This window comes from Canis lupus, chromosome 8 (genome assembly GCF_011100685.1).
Source record: "Canis lupus familiaris isolate Mischka breed German Shepherd chromosome 8, alternate assembly UU_Cfam_GSD_1.0, whole genome shotgun sequence".
Lineage (NCBI taxonomy): Eukaryota > Metazoa > Chordata > Mammalia > Carnivora > Canidae > Canis > Canis lupus.
This window is the reverse complement of record NC_049229.1, coordinates 20,515,469-20,530,186: the sequence shown is the minus strand read 5'-3', so window position 1 is coordinate 20,530,186 and position 14,718 is coordinate 20,515,469. Positions and strand designations below refer to the sequence as shown.

The 14,718-nt window shown below is 38.0% G+C and overlaps 1 long non-coding RNA gene across 1 annotated transcript in view; it reads left to right on the top strand.

Moving 5' to 3' along the window:
* Positions 1 to 5,781: 5,781 nt before the first annotated feature.
* The window catches only part of LOC119872987, a 32,384-nt gene continuing 23,447 nt past the window's right edge, over positions 5,782 to 14,718 (top strand). The window contains exon 1 of the long non-coding RNA XR_005362847.1: positions 5,782 to 5,832. This is a non-coding gene — a long non-coding RNA (uncharacterized LOC119872987). The remainder of the gene's footprint in view (positions 5,833 to 14,718) is intronic.

The following is a 14,718-nucleotide window of genomic DNA, read 5'->3' as shown; positions in this document are numbered from 1 at the left end:
TGTGTGTACACACACACACACACACACGAAATACTACTCAGCTATGAAAAAAGAACAAGATCTTGCCACTTGCAACAACATGGATGGACCTAGAGGGTAAAACGGCAAGTAAAGTAAGTCAAATAGAGAAAGATAAATACCACATGATTTCACTCATATGTGCAATTTAAGAAACAAATGAATAAATAAAAAATATTGTACACCCGAAACTAATATAACACTGAATGTCATTATATTAACACACACACACACACACACAATAACTTTCAGTTTGTAACTCCCTTTTCAAGTCTCCTCCACGTGTTAGTCACACAGCAAGTATCTCTCTTGCTGATATTCAGTTATTTATCTTATAGAGGAAATAGGTCAGAAAACACCATGGATTTTTTCCTTTTGCCAGCCAGCACTTCTAAAGTACTCATTTGGGAATCCATGACCAAAAATATAGTTGATAATATCAACACTAAGTATTGCTTCTAATGTATATATTATGTTCAAACAAAAGTTAATAATGAGAAATATTATCTGAACTAGAGCTAGGAAACCAGCATTTCAGATTTGCCTGGAATTTTAAAAAAATGATGTTAGCAACACTTGTGGCCATATCAAAATTTTTGCTTATTCTCAGATTTCCCAGGCTCCAAAACATCTCCCAAGTTAGAATGTAAGCAAATTGAAAATGGCATGTAATCAAAATTGCAAAAGAAAAGAACCAGGACATGACTGGTCCTATGAAGCCTCTTTGCACTCCTTTGGAAACATCATTTTTACTTAAGTACTTATCTGAAATTCGTTCGTGCAGAAATCATTCAAGTAATTAAAATATAGAAACTATTTACTATGGTAAAAAGTCACTTTCATAAATTATCTCCTTACTTTTCCTTATAATTTTGCCAATTATGTATACAAATCTAAAACTCTAATTAAATTATGATTGTTTTTGCATTTTACATGCATGGGATTATATTGGGTTTGCGAGTCTCCCAAAATAGAAAGTGTCACATCTTGCTGAATTGATTATGTCATAGCCTTGATTTGGGCTCCATTCAATAGCAGCTGATTTGGGTGGGACTTCACTAACATAAAGTACCAGGTAGAATGACTAAGTAACGCACAATATTGTCTCCCCAGGTATCCAGTAAGGTTTTTTTTATGTGATGGGGTCTGAAGAGACAGCATTTTTTTTTTCCTGATTGCCAGAAGGATTAACATTGTGATATGCTCACACAGTTAGTCCCAGTAAACTTTAGGTGATAAACAATCTCCTGAATTTTGTAAGGTAATTTTTAGCAGCCTCTACTGGTGGAGGCTAAATAGTGTGGTCAGGGTGGTTGATAGGGACCCTTTTGCTTTACCAAACAATAAGACACCATTTATTTGGTGAAAGCTTTGAACACCTGAGGATAGAGGTGCAAACACTAAATCCTGACCTAGATACCGGAGGCAAATGGCAGGTGGGGGGCTTAAATATTCTTGGGAGAGTACTGCAAATATTCTTGGGGCAGTTCTTGTCATATAAATGCAATTAGTCATATTCTTTAGGTGCCCGTGGGTTAGAAAAGAAGGAGTTGGAAATGTCCAAGATAGCATACCAAGTGTCATCAGTGTGTGTAATGCATTCAGTTTTAGCACTAATCTTCAAAACACAGGGACTAAGGGGCCAAAATTGAAATTCATTGGTGATAATCCCCCATAAACCTCTACCTCCATCTGGCTTTTTACCAGTGGTATAAGGCTTTTATATTGAGATACCATGTTATTGTACTACATTTGTAAAAATTAAGTTCTAACTCAAAGCTGTGATTTTCCTTTCTCTCTCCTAGGATTCTATACTGTTTTTGTTGGACTGCCTGAGAGTGAGGTGGGAGATAAATTGTGGAGCTATTTGTGTGTACCATTAGCACTTTCATGCATGAGTTCTTCCTTATCAAAAGAATCCTTTCGATCCTTTAATACTTTAAGAGAGAAATCAAGAAAAACATCAATGCCACTACACATTCAGCAGTAGAAGTGGTTAATACGATAAACTGAGTTGTCACAAAGGGTACCACCCACAAGGTCATGCTAGCTTCCCTTGCCACTTCATCAGTTAATCTAGGCTCTCCCTTCCTCAAAAATGAATAGGTTGGTGATTTGGATATCTGCATCCAACAGACTCATAAAAACTGATTCTTTCCCCTTTCTGAATGAAGTTTCCCAGCTTACACAGATGGGTGAATTCATACCACTTTGGTCCCCATTGTGCCATTGTGGACAGTGAAACCTCAGCACCACCTTTCTTGCATACATTCGTACTTGCATCCTTTCTCTATCTTCTTAAAACTGTTAAACTCATTAGGAAAGAAGGAGAGATTAGAGGACAGAGGAGTGATTGACTCTATTCCATTAAACAAGATGCATTGACTTTTGGTTCCAACATTATGACAACTGCTTGTAGCTCAACTAAATGAGCTTGTAATGTTTTTGTCTAACCAAAGTTCTATATCATGTGGCATGGTTGTCATTACTAACACCATTTATTTGGCTTTGGGAACTCCCTTACTAAGAAGCTATAGTCATATGCTTCCAGATTGGGGCTGTGGGATTTGTTCCATTTGGCTGACTTCTGCTTGACTCACAGAATGGTATCAATTTTTGAGTAGTCTTTTTAATATGGGGCATCTGATGCTCCATTCTCAAGACTGTTATCTCTTAAGCTTTTATCCATTTTCAACATAAGGGGCAATAGAATTTATTTAGATTTCTTTGTACTTCTTTCTTGCTCTCCAGTGGGTTCCCTTTATTAGCATGTAAACCCAACCCAGAGTAGTAAGAGCTTAAATTCTAGTCAATCTTTTTTTCCTATGTTTTCCTGTGTGAGTTTATCTGTCTCAAGAAAAACTCCATTAGAGGGCAAAAGCTCCCTTACTCCAACTAGGATGAGAATTTGCATTGCCACCTCCCAATCGATCCAAGGTTGGAATGATGAATTCAACCATAAGACAACATACTTGTTGCCACTGTTCCTTAATAAGCATTACATGTCTATGGTTCCGGAAGGAAACACTATTTCTCTTTCAAGGCTATATACAAACCTCCTTTTTTTTCCTAGGATACACTACATTTTTCAAAGCTGTCAGCTATGCACACATCCTTGGGAAAATAGAGCAGAAAATAGCCCATGTCTTTCCTCACAAAATACTTGGAAATGCAAGAGATCCATGAATAATGGTTTCCTAATAATATATTCTTACTGGTTCTTTGTTTTTTTTTTTTCACATTTCTTGAGGGAATACAGTTAAGTATGTTTGTTAAAATCCCTCATTTTATTATGAGGCATTTGTATAGTTTAATATTTAGTTCTGAGAATTTATCATGGCCCTACCTTAATCATGAAAGTACAGTTTTAACTTGGATAAAACATTCTTTCTCATACCTGTGCTACTATATTACTTATAACTAAGAAGGGGGTAAAAGGAGAAATAATGAACATTTAAAAAATTATAGTATTGTAGTGTCTGCTTCTGGTGGGTATTAGGCCTTGTATATCCTCTATCATTTAAATCACAGAATGATCAATATGTCAACTATTATTTTCTTCAACTTGGAGAGGAACAGCCTGACACTCAGTAATATACGTATGTTATCCCACAGCACCATTTGATTTTTAATTTGGGCTTGTTAATCTCAAACTTTTCTGTGTAATTACATGTCTTCAGGCAGAAATCTTTGGTTTGCTCTGCATTGATAATTTTGCTTTTAACGCTTTTTTTTGGTAAATATTATAATGTCTTTCAGGCAGATTCTGAACACAACAATAAGTTGTTATGGTCTTCTTATAGCCAGTTTTGGAGCAAAAGTTTTTGTCATGCTAGTATAGGATCTTATAAAAAAAGAAAACTTACTAAACTCTAAGCTTCAGTTTCCTCAGATATAATTTGAGAATATATCCGATTTCCCAAGAGTTTTGTAAATATGAATGAAGCAATACATAAATGATACATATATAGTTCAATATGTAAGGCGTAGTATACCTTCAATCAAGAACAGCTTGTTATCACTTACAAGTCTCTGTACCAAAAATAGAAGAAAAGAAAAGAATAGATTCCAATATCTACATTTTAAAAGTAGCATTTACAGGCAACTTTTTTTATCCAGATCACCAAATAACTTCAGGGATTTATCTGAAGCTAACAATATGTTTTAAAAATGTATGATATTTATAAACTAGGATTTCTAACAAGCAAATATAGATCACATTAAGTATAATGACAGAAAAATATTTTGCCTTCCCATGATGGAGGTGTGTGTGTGGAGATAGACAGTAGCACCCTAATATATATACTATACAAACATTACATGTATATAAAAGTCACCCTCTCCAAATCATGCTATTCATTATTTTAAATAAGAATTTGTACTTTTTAGAAGGTTCTCAATTTGCTTATTTAAAATATTGCTAAATAATCTTGCTCCATTCCAGGCCCAAGTATATAAAGAAATAGCAAAATAAATTAACATTGTCTTTATATCCTTATTCATAATGTTTATTTTAAGTGCCTGATTGTAAAAATATAATAAAATGTATCCTGCCAGGTGATTTTTATAAGTGCTTCCGTTCTTTTCAATTGCTTTTGCAGGCATGCCAGAAACAATATGTTTTAAAGTTGGCATCATAACATACAGAAATGAAGAGCCAGGCTCTTTTAGGCAAGATATTTGTCAGCACTTGGTTCTAAACAGATTATCATTCATAAAGGGTTCATCTGCAGTAATATCTGAAAAAAGTATCAGTTAAGTACATTTGTTTCCAAAATCTAGCCAATATTATAGTAAACATTATAATTTTGGACCATATAAGTGAATGTTTCTGCCAAGCAATTTCAATCAACTGTAACTTTTCTGCAATTTTTTGCCTAGTGCCAGTTGAAACTGCTTAAGCTCCACCACCTCCATTAAATTCTCATATCCATTAGGACATGAGATTGAGAAGGAAGCCAAGCATTTTTTCATCATAATTCTCATTAGCATGACATTTTTTATGTTTAAAACACACTGAAGATCTCAAAGGTGTTTACATTATAACTTAGAGTAATGTTTTATAATTGTAATAATCAGTCACCCACTCCTGAAATGACAGAGGTTGAGTACCAATGAAAATTTTGAAATAAGAATGAAACAAAAATAAAAATGTTTTCTTTTCCTCATTTCCTCAGAAAAATGACCTAGATTTAGTATCTGACTGCCCTAGAAATAACATGGGAGAAAAACAAAAAAAATTATAGATTTTTAAAAAGATTTTATTTATTCATTCATGAGAGACACAAAGAGAGGGAGAGGCAGAGACACAGACAGAGGGAGAAGCAGGCTCCATGCAGGGAGCCCGAAGCGGGACTTGATCCCTGGTCTCCAGGATCACGCCCTGGGCTGAAGGCAGCGCTAAACTACTGAGCCCCCTGGGCTGCCAAAAATTTATAGATTAAAATTAATCACCAGAATTATTTTTAGCAATTTTTCATATAATTTCCTTCTATGTATATTCTGAGAAATAATTAAGGCATCTAATCCATCATGCTTTTGATATGATTTTAATTTTTATTTTTTTTTATTATTTACTTAGAATTTTAAAAATGCCCCAATGGACTACTCATGTTAAGGCATATGAATATTGGGATTTTTATTCTGCTCTCAAAGTATCCTAATTAGACACAAAGTAATCAACATAAGATTTTCTAACAGGTTAAAAAATTATAGTTCATATGGAATATGGAATATAGAAGCTTTTGGTTTACTCTAAATAACTGGAGGATCTTGAAGATGAAACATCTGTAGATTATGAAATATTTATAGGAAGTGGGTAATTTTCTTCATTTTGTATAGCATGTAGTATATAATTTGATGTATGGTATGCTATAAAAGCTCATTGATGCTTACCAATTTATTATTGATGGATATAATAACCACAAAACTTTTAAAGTAAGCCAATAATAAGTACAGTTAATGTGTAACTATATAAAATAAATCACACTAAATTGGATTTAGGTGATTTGTAGATGAGGTTGCCTGGGAAGCCACATTCATAATCACTTCTTACAGTGTAAAAATTGTTTTAGAAGACAATTAACATGCCTGGTTAGAAAATAGTTTTAATTTTTATAGGATTGTGATCTTAGGAGAAATATTTAGAATTTTTTGACATTATTATAGTTTACTGGAAATGTCTTCAATAGGCTAGGTAATATAATGTAGCAATACAGACCTTTCGTAATCTGATTCTGCTATGTATCTGACACCTAATCATAGGATATAGAGTTCAAATAGGCTCCCGTGTATGTGTGCATGTGTGCATGTTTTCCAGAGGGCAACAGGAAAGGGTAAAGCGTGAATCAAAATTAAACCCGATTCCTTCTATAACATGTGATCCTTTGGGGTTTATTATCAGTTGCTGCCCACGTGAGGTCTTGAGCATTGTCATGACCCATCATAAGCTAATTTTATAATTTATTAAATGTCAGCTGAAGGAATAAATTACTATCAATAGGAATCAGACCAGAAAATGGAGAGGAAAACTAGCTGTACATGCTAATAGATGGGAATTTACTACCGAACTAGGCAGGATGATAACGAATTATCCAATTAAATAATTGTCATAGTTTAGCTGGCTTTTTTAAAAAAGATTTTATTTTTTTATTCATGAGAGACACACAGAGACAGGCAGAGACATAGGCAGAAGAAGAAGCAGGCTCCTTGCGGGGACCCTGATGTGGAACTCAATCTCAGGACCCTGGGATCATGACCTGAACGAAAGGCAGTCACTCAATCACTGAGGCATCCAGGCACCCCTCACTGGCTTATTTTTAAGGTTTTAGTACATAGGTCCTCTCTAAACTTAAGAGTCACTATTTTGAAATGATCTGGAATAGTAGCTGGAGAGTCTATCACCTTAATTTGTGTACTGTTTCTGAATAATTTTATTTAACTGTAATTTGATTATCTCTGTACATTCTTTTTAAGTTCTTTTTTATTTTTTTTAACTTTCTGGGGATAAAGATACTCTCTTTCAAAATATGCCTGGCATTGAATTTATGGAGCTTTTTCATTGCCTTTTATTTTTAAAAAATATTGAGGTATAATAGACATATAGTATTATATTAGTTCCAGGTGTATAATATACAGATTCAATGTTTTCATATATTGCAAAATGATCACAATAAAAATGTAGTTAATATCTGTCACCATATGAAGGTATATCTTTTTTTCCCTGTAAGGAGAACTTGCAATATTTACTCTTCACAACTTTCAAATATGTAATACAGTATTATTAGCTACAGTCATCATGCTATCCATTACATCCTCATGACTTAGTTATTTTAAAATTAGAAGCTAGTATCTTTTGATGCCATATAACATAATGAAATATAATAGATCTTTTTAAATCTAGATCTGCAAGTGGATATTATGCCTAATAACAGGCTGTATCATCAAAATAAGCTTTTGAGTATGAGTTTATATGAAAATTTTGGAAGACAGGGACACCTGGGTGGCTCAGCAGTTGAGTGTCTGCCTTCGGCTCAGGGCGTGATCCTGGAATACAGGATCGAGTCCCAGATTGTGCTCTTTGCAGGAGGCCTGCTTCTCCCTCTGCCTATGTCTCTGCCTCTCTCTCTCTCTCTGTCACTCATGAATAAATAAATAAAATCTTAAAAGAAGAAAAGAAAAGAAAAATTTGGAAGACAATGAGTATTACCTTACATTTAAAGTGATTCACATTCTTATATGTGGTTAATCAAGCTGTTTTCTATTTCTATTTCTGCATATTTGTATTCCTCAAAGTCATGTTGAGATCCTAAACCCCAAGGTGCTAGCATTAGTAAGTGAAGTCTCTGGGAAGTGCTTAAGTTATAAGGGTGAGGTCTTGAATGTTTGAGATAGTGCCCTATAAAAGAGATTCTACTAAGTCCCTTAGCCCCCTCCACCATGTGAGGGTACAAAGAGAGGTCTCCAGTTGGGAAGAGGGCCTCACTCTCCATGCTAGTACCCTAATATTGGACTTCTGGCCTCCAGAACTGTAAGCCCTAAGAGTCTGCTGTTCATAAGCTACCTAGTTTGAGGTATTTTGTTTTATCAGCCCAAATAGACTAAGACAATTAGGTAGATCAGTCAAGAAATGCCTTACTTACTTGGTCCTCTACTTACAAAATATTCCATAGCAAGTATTATTATGTATCTTGTGAGGTAAACAGAATTATTGTCATATTAAGAATAAGGGAAATAACTGGTGGAAGGTTGTTAAGAATTATTAACTAATAAGAGGGGGGGCCTGGCAAGACGGCGGAGGAGTAGGGTCCCCAAGTCACCTGTCCCCTCCAACTTACCTAGATAACTTGCAAATCATCCTGAAAACCTACAAATTCAAACTGAGATTTAAAGAGAGAACAGCTGTAACCTACAGAGAGAAGGGTTTAGGCTTCTAACAAGGTAGGAAGGCGGGGGGGGGGGGGCAGTAAAAACAATCCAGTGGGGGAGGGGCCCCGCGAGGAGCCGGGCTGAGGCCCAGCAGCAAGAGCCTGGGGACAGGGGAGCCCAGCCCCGGAGAAGCGGGAACTTTAAAAATCCGCACCGGATTCTTCCCGGATGGAAGGGCGCTCAGCAGGGAACTCGGGCAGGATCCCAGGAGGGGCAGTGGAGCCCCCAGGTTCCCGGGGTCACTAACAGAAGAAGTGTAGGGGGTGGAGCATGCCACACCCCGTGGGCGGAGCTCAGTAAAGGGCTGAAGCCCACCGGGGGGCCTGGGGAGAAGCCAGGGGGTCAGGCCGGGGCTCCGGGCGGAGGGGGCTGCGCCCTGTTGCCTCAGGAGCTGCGGCCCCGGAAGCACAATTCCAGCAGCGCAGGCCCTGGATCCCAGGGTGCAGGGGATCCTGCGCTCCCCCGGGAGAGATGGAAGACGCTCCTGCCCTGAGCGCCCCGAGCTGTGCAGATCAGCGCCCCCGCCCCCGGAGCATCCAGGCCACTGCAGACTAGGAGCTGCGGTGGTTACTGGGGGAGCTGACTCCAGGGCTGGAGAGCCGGCCGCTGCCAGTGGGGTTGTTCCTCCGGGTGTCGCCCTGTGCCTGGGATGGAGCGGGGCCCCAGGGAACAGGGGCCTCACAGGGCCAACAGCTCCTACTGAGCCTGGCACGGGGGGGTGCAGCTCCCCCAGGTGCACACATCTGAGAGTCAGCACAGCAGGCCCTCCCCCAGAAGACCAGCTGGAAGGACAGGGGAAGAGCAGGATCTTGACCCAGCAGCGCTGGAAGCTCCAGGGGAGGCTGAGGGATTTAAACTCTATAGAACTAGAGGGTACCCCTCCTTCTTTTTTCCCTTTTACCAGTACATCTCATTTTTATTTATTTTTTATTTTTTTTTAAGATTTTATTTATTTATTCATGAGAGACACACAGAGAGAGAGAGAGGCAGAGACATAGGCAGAGGGAGAAGCAGGCTCCATGCAAGGAGCCCGACGCGGGACTTCATCCGAGGACACCAGGCTCACACCCTGGGTGGAAGGCACGAACCAAACCGCTGAGCCATCCAGGAATCCCCTCATTTTTATATCAGACTAAAAATTTCCAATATTTTTTCTCTTTTCCCACCTTAACTACAATATTTTAGCACCTCTTCATTTTTAAGTGTCTTCCTTGTTGACTTTCATATTTCTACAATTATTTTCAACTTCTAGATTCCCTTCAGTATACTCAATTTAATTTTGGGAGATATATGAGATATATTTTTTGTGTTTTGTGTTTTTTGTTTTCTCTGTCTCATCTTGTTCCACAATGGCGGAAGTTAATACCTTCTAAAACATGACCAGCATGCACCCAGAACCAAGTGGTTCTAAGTAACCATATTGTGCTGGTTCATTCTGAGAGATTATATTCTCTCTTCATTCCCATTGTGGCCCCCTCTTTTATCTTGTTTATGTTTTAATGGTCTGTGTTGAGGCTTTCTACAAGTATTGCTGGTTTATATAAATTTCAGACTAAGCATCTTCTAACATACAGAACTTAATACACTCAGAACCAAGAGGATCACCCTCTAGGACCCCTCAGGTAGACTACATTCTCCCTCCACAACTTCATCACCATCACCATCTCCCAGTACCCCCCCCCCCACTTTTTTTCCTCTTTTATTTTTTATTTTTCTTTATTTTCCTCTTTACTTTTTCTTTTTTCTTTTCTTTTTTCTTTTTTTTTCTTTTTTTTTTCTTTTTCTGCAAAAAGCCCACAACAAATATCATTCTCAATGCGGAAATACTGGGAGCCTTTTCCCTAAGATCAGGAACAAGACAGGGATGTCCACTCTCACCACTGCTATTCAATGTAGTACTAGAAGTCCTAGCCTCAGCAATCAGACAACAAAAGGAAATACAAGGCATTCAGATTGGCAAAGAACAAGTCAAACTTTCCCCCTTCACAGATGACATGATACTGTACCTAGAAAACCCAAAAGACTCCACCCCAAGATTGCTAGAACTCATACAGCAATTTGGCAGTGTGGCAGGATACAAAATCAATGCCCAGAAATCAGTGGCATTTCTATACGCTCACAATGAGACTGAAGAAAGAGAAATTAAAGAGTCAATCCCCTTTACAATTGCACCCAAAAGCATAAGATACCTAGGAATAAACCTAACCAAAGAGATAAAGGATCTAGACCCCCAAAACTACAGAACACTCTGAAAGAAATTGAGGAAAACACAAAGAGAAGGAAAAATATACATGCTCATGGATTGGAAGAGTTAATTAACATTGTGAAAATGTCAGTGTTACCCAGGGCAATTTACACATTTAGTGCAATCTCTATCAAAATACCATGGACTTTCTTCGGAGAGTTGGAACAAATTATCTTCAGATTTGTGTGGAATCAGAAAAGACCCTGAATAGCCAGGGGAATATTGAAAAAGAAAACTTGAGCCAGGGGCACCTCAATGCCAGATTTCAAGTTGTACTACAAAGCTGTGATCATTAAGACAGTGTGGTACTGGCACAAAAACAGACACATAGATCAGTGGAACCCTTGACTCTATGGTCAACTAATATTCGACAAAGCAGGAAACACTATCCACTGGAAAAAGGACAGTCCCTTCAATAAATGGTGTTAGGAAAATTGGACAGCCACGTGCAGAAGAATGAAACTAGACCACTCTCTTACACCATACACAAAGATAAACTCAAAATGGATGAAAGATCTAAATGTGAGACAAAAATCCATCAAAATCCTAGAGGAGAACACAGGCAACACCCTTTTTGAACTTGGCCACAGCAACTTCTTGCAAGATACATCTATGAAGGCAAGGGAAACAAAAGCAGAAATGAACTATTGGGACTTCATCAAGATAAAAAGCTTCTGCACAGCAAAAGAAACAATCAAGGAAACTAAAAGACAACCTACAGAATGGGAGAAGATATTTGCATAAGACCTATCAAATAAAGGGCTAGTATCCAAGACCTATAAAAAACTTATTAAACTCAACAGGAAAGAAACAAACAATCCAAACATGAAATGGGCAAAAGACATGAACAGAAATTTCACCAAAGAAGATATACACATGGCCAACAAACACATGATAAAATGCTCTGCATCACTGGCCATCAAGGAAATACAAATCAAAACCACAATGAGATACTACCTCACAGCGGTGAGAATGGTGAAAATTAACAAGACAGGAAACAAAAAACGTTGGATAGGCTGTGAAGAAAGGAGAACTCTCTTGCACTGTTCGGGGAATGTGAACTGGTACAGCCACTCTGAAAAACTGTCTGGAGGTTCCTCAAAGAGTTAAAAATAGGGCTACCCTATAACCCAGCAATTGCACTGCTGGGGATTTACCCCAAAGATACAGATGCAGTGAAACGCCGGGACACCTGCACCCCAATGTTTATAGCAGCAATGTCCACAATAGCCAAACTGTGGAAGGAGCCTTGGTGTCCATCGAAAGATGAATGGATAAAGAAGATGTGGTCTATATATACAATGGACTATTAGCCATTAGAAACAATAAATACCCACCATTTGCTTTGATGTGGGTGGAACTGGAAGGTATTATGCTGAGTGAAATAAGTCAATTGGAGAAGGGCAAACATTATATGGTGTCATTCATTTGGGGAATATAAAAAATAGTGAAAGGGAATAAAGGGGAAAGGAGAGAAAATGAGTGGGAAATATCAGTGAGGGTGAGAGAACATGAGAGACTCCTAACTCTGGGAAAGGAACAAGGGGTGGTGGAAGGGGAGGTGGGCAGGGAGATGGGGTGACTGGGTGACAAGCCCTGAGGGGGCCACTTCACAGGATGATCACTGGGTGTTATGCTATATCTTGGCAAATCGAACTCCAATATAAAAATATATAAAAAAGAATTATTAACTAATAAGAGAAGATTAACTACTAAGGGGTAAAGGATAGTTCAAAAGAATATGGGGATAGCAGATACAGAAAGAAGCCAAAATTTCTAGGGCTAAGGCAGATTATCTAAGGCAGGAACAAATTTGGAAGAGCTTCCTCAGCTCCCACTAAGGCTGAGACTCAGGCCTTAGTAGAGTGGGTTTTGGCAAGGCCCCGTGGATAGTAGGGAACTTCACTAAGGTGCTGCTTCAACTTTAAGAAGCTACTTGCTGGAGCACTGGTGAGGTTTACAGGAAGTTGCCCAAATACTCTGAGAAGATGCACTAAGAGTCACTGGTGGAATGCTCTGGGAAGCTGCCTGAGAATGACACTGTAACTGGGAAGCTACTTGTGAGGGTGCTCTGAAACTCACTCAGAGTGAGGATCTTTGGAGGTTGTACAGGCCATTAGCCACTGTGTGCTGCAAGCAAGAAACAAACAAAAATTAGGAAGGGTGCACCTTTGCCCTCCCATGTAGCTCCAGCACCTTCTACTGATCAATCCTAACACTGCACCATCTGGCAAAAGCACATCAGGACAAAGGCAGCTGGATTTGCTGCTGAGCGGCAATACACTGATAATTGTCACACCTTTGTATTTGTAATTTCTCCTGAATGTTAGCATATTGTCAGCCTCTTGAGGGCAAGAGCACTGTCAAACTTCTTGCCCCACCCCTCATGATATATATGCCAAAAAAAAAAAAAGAAAAAAAAAGAATTTTAAAAAAGAAAAGGATGAGGGAAATGCTTGGAGATGATATGTGGCATTTCCAAATCATTTAGCTTCTTCACTATGTTGTTTCCACAGAGGACTGTAGTCTAGTATGACATAAGATAATCGTGTCTCCTTTCAGACATCCACAGATAATACAAGCAATTCTCCAGTGACTATTACATACTATGATGGTAATGAGAACCAGCCAGTATCCCTTCCTTGAAGATAACTCCTCCCTCAAAAGACCACCTGTGTTCTCGTATCTCAACTCTAGTTCCCCCCACAGGGGAAGGCAAATGAGAATTGAAAGAACAGTTTTCTTGAAATTGTGCCTTGAAAAACTTGAAAACTGGTCTCACGGCTTGCTGTTCTCTGAAATTCAGAACGTAGGACTTTGACAGTTTGTTTTTCTAAGTTGTGGGCTATACTAGTCAATTCTGCAAAAACGAGTCAATTTCTCTGACTTGGCAATTCAGTCTTCCATGATCCAAAATGTAATGCATTCTGTCATTAGAATTCTAAGGGATTGTAAAGATCAACATTGCATCTGCTTCATGAGTCTGAACTAAACTGGAAGGGAGAAGAGCATCAGGAAAAAAAAAAAGATACACTGTACTTGCTCTTACTTTTGCCTACTCTTCGAATTTCATTGAGTAATAATCTTTTTCACTATATTTTAAAATTTATTTTATGTATTCTACAGGGCAATCTTTCTTATGAAGAGTTATTTGGGGAACACCTGGGAAGGAATTTTCAGAGCTTTCTCAAGCCTTCATGTTTAAAGAGTCAATGTAGGGGCACCTGGGTGGCTCAGTGGCTGAGCATCTGCCTTTGGCTCAGGTCATGATCCTGGGGTCCTGGGATTGAGTCCCATATCAGACTCCCCACAGGTAGCCTGCTTCTCCCTCTGCCTATGTCTTTGCCTCTCTCTCTGTGTCTCTCATGAATAAATAAATAAAATATTTTTAAAAATAGAACCACTGTAATGCTTGTAAAAATAGACTCAAGAGTGCTATTCAAAGGAATCTGATTAAGTGAGACTATTAGAGAATAAGGTAGAAACAGGAATCTACTTTTAAAAATCAGCTTAAATATTTCTTACATTCACAGTCTACAACTGAAGAGGGTTTGCCGTGTACCTAATAAATTTTAGCATATTTTATGGAATCTTGAAACTTTCAGCCTCAGTAAATTTAATGATCTCTCCAGAACTATATTCATAAAACTCTGCATTTTTTCTTATATATGAACCACAGCATTGTAGAAAAACAATTTAAAAATGTTAAAGAAAAAAAGTTACCAATTTTTCTATAAAAGTAGAACATAACTCCATGTAAAGAAAAATGACAAAACATGTTGCTTTCTCTAAGAATTACTGACAAACTGTAGCAATGGAAATACTGTATTTTGAGAATTTGAAACAATGAATTTCAGGACGCGAAAAATATTATTATTTAATATAAGTCAATTACCTGATGAAATGAAATCTGAAAATTTCACAAAGGATAATTTCTCAGCTTAAATGGCATCTATTATATTTTAAAAAAAAGCCTGACAACTTTTATGCATATTTTACCCATTAGGAAACTCTGAGGTAGAGGGCAT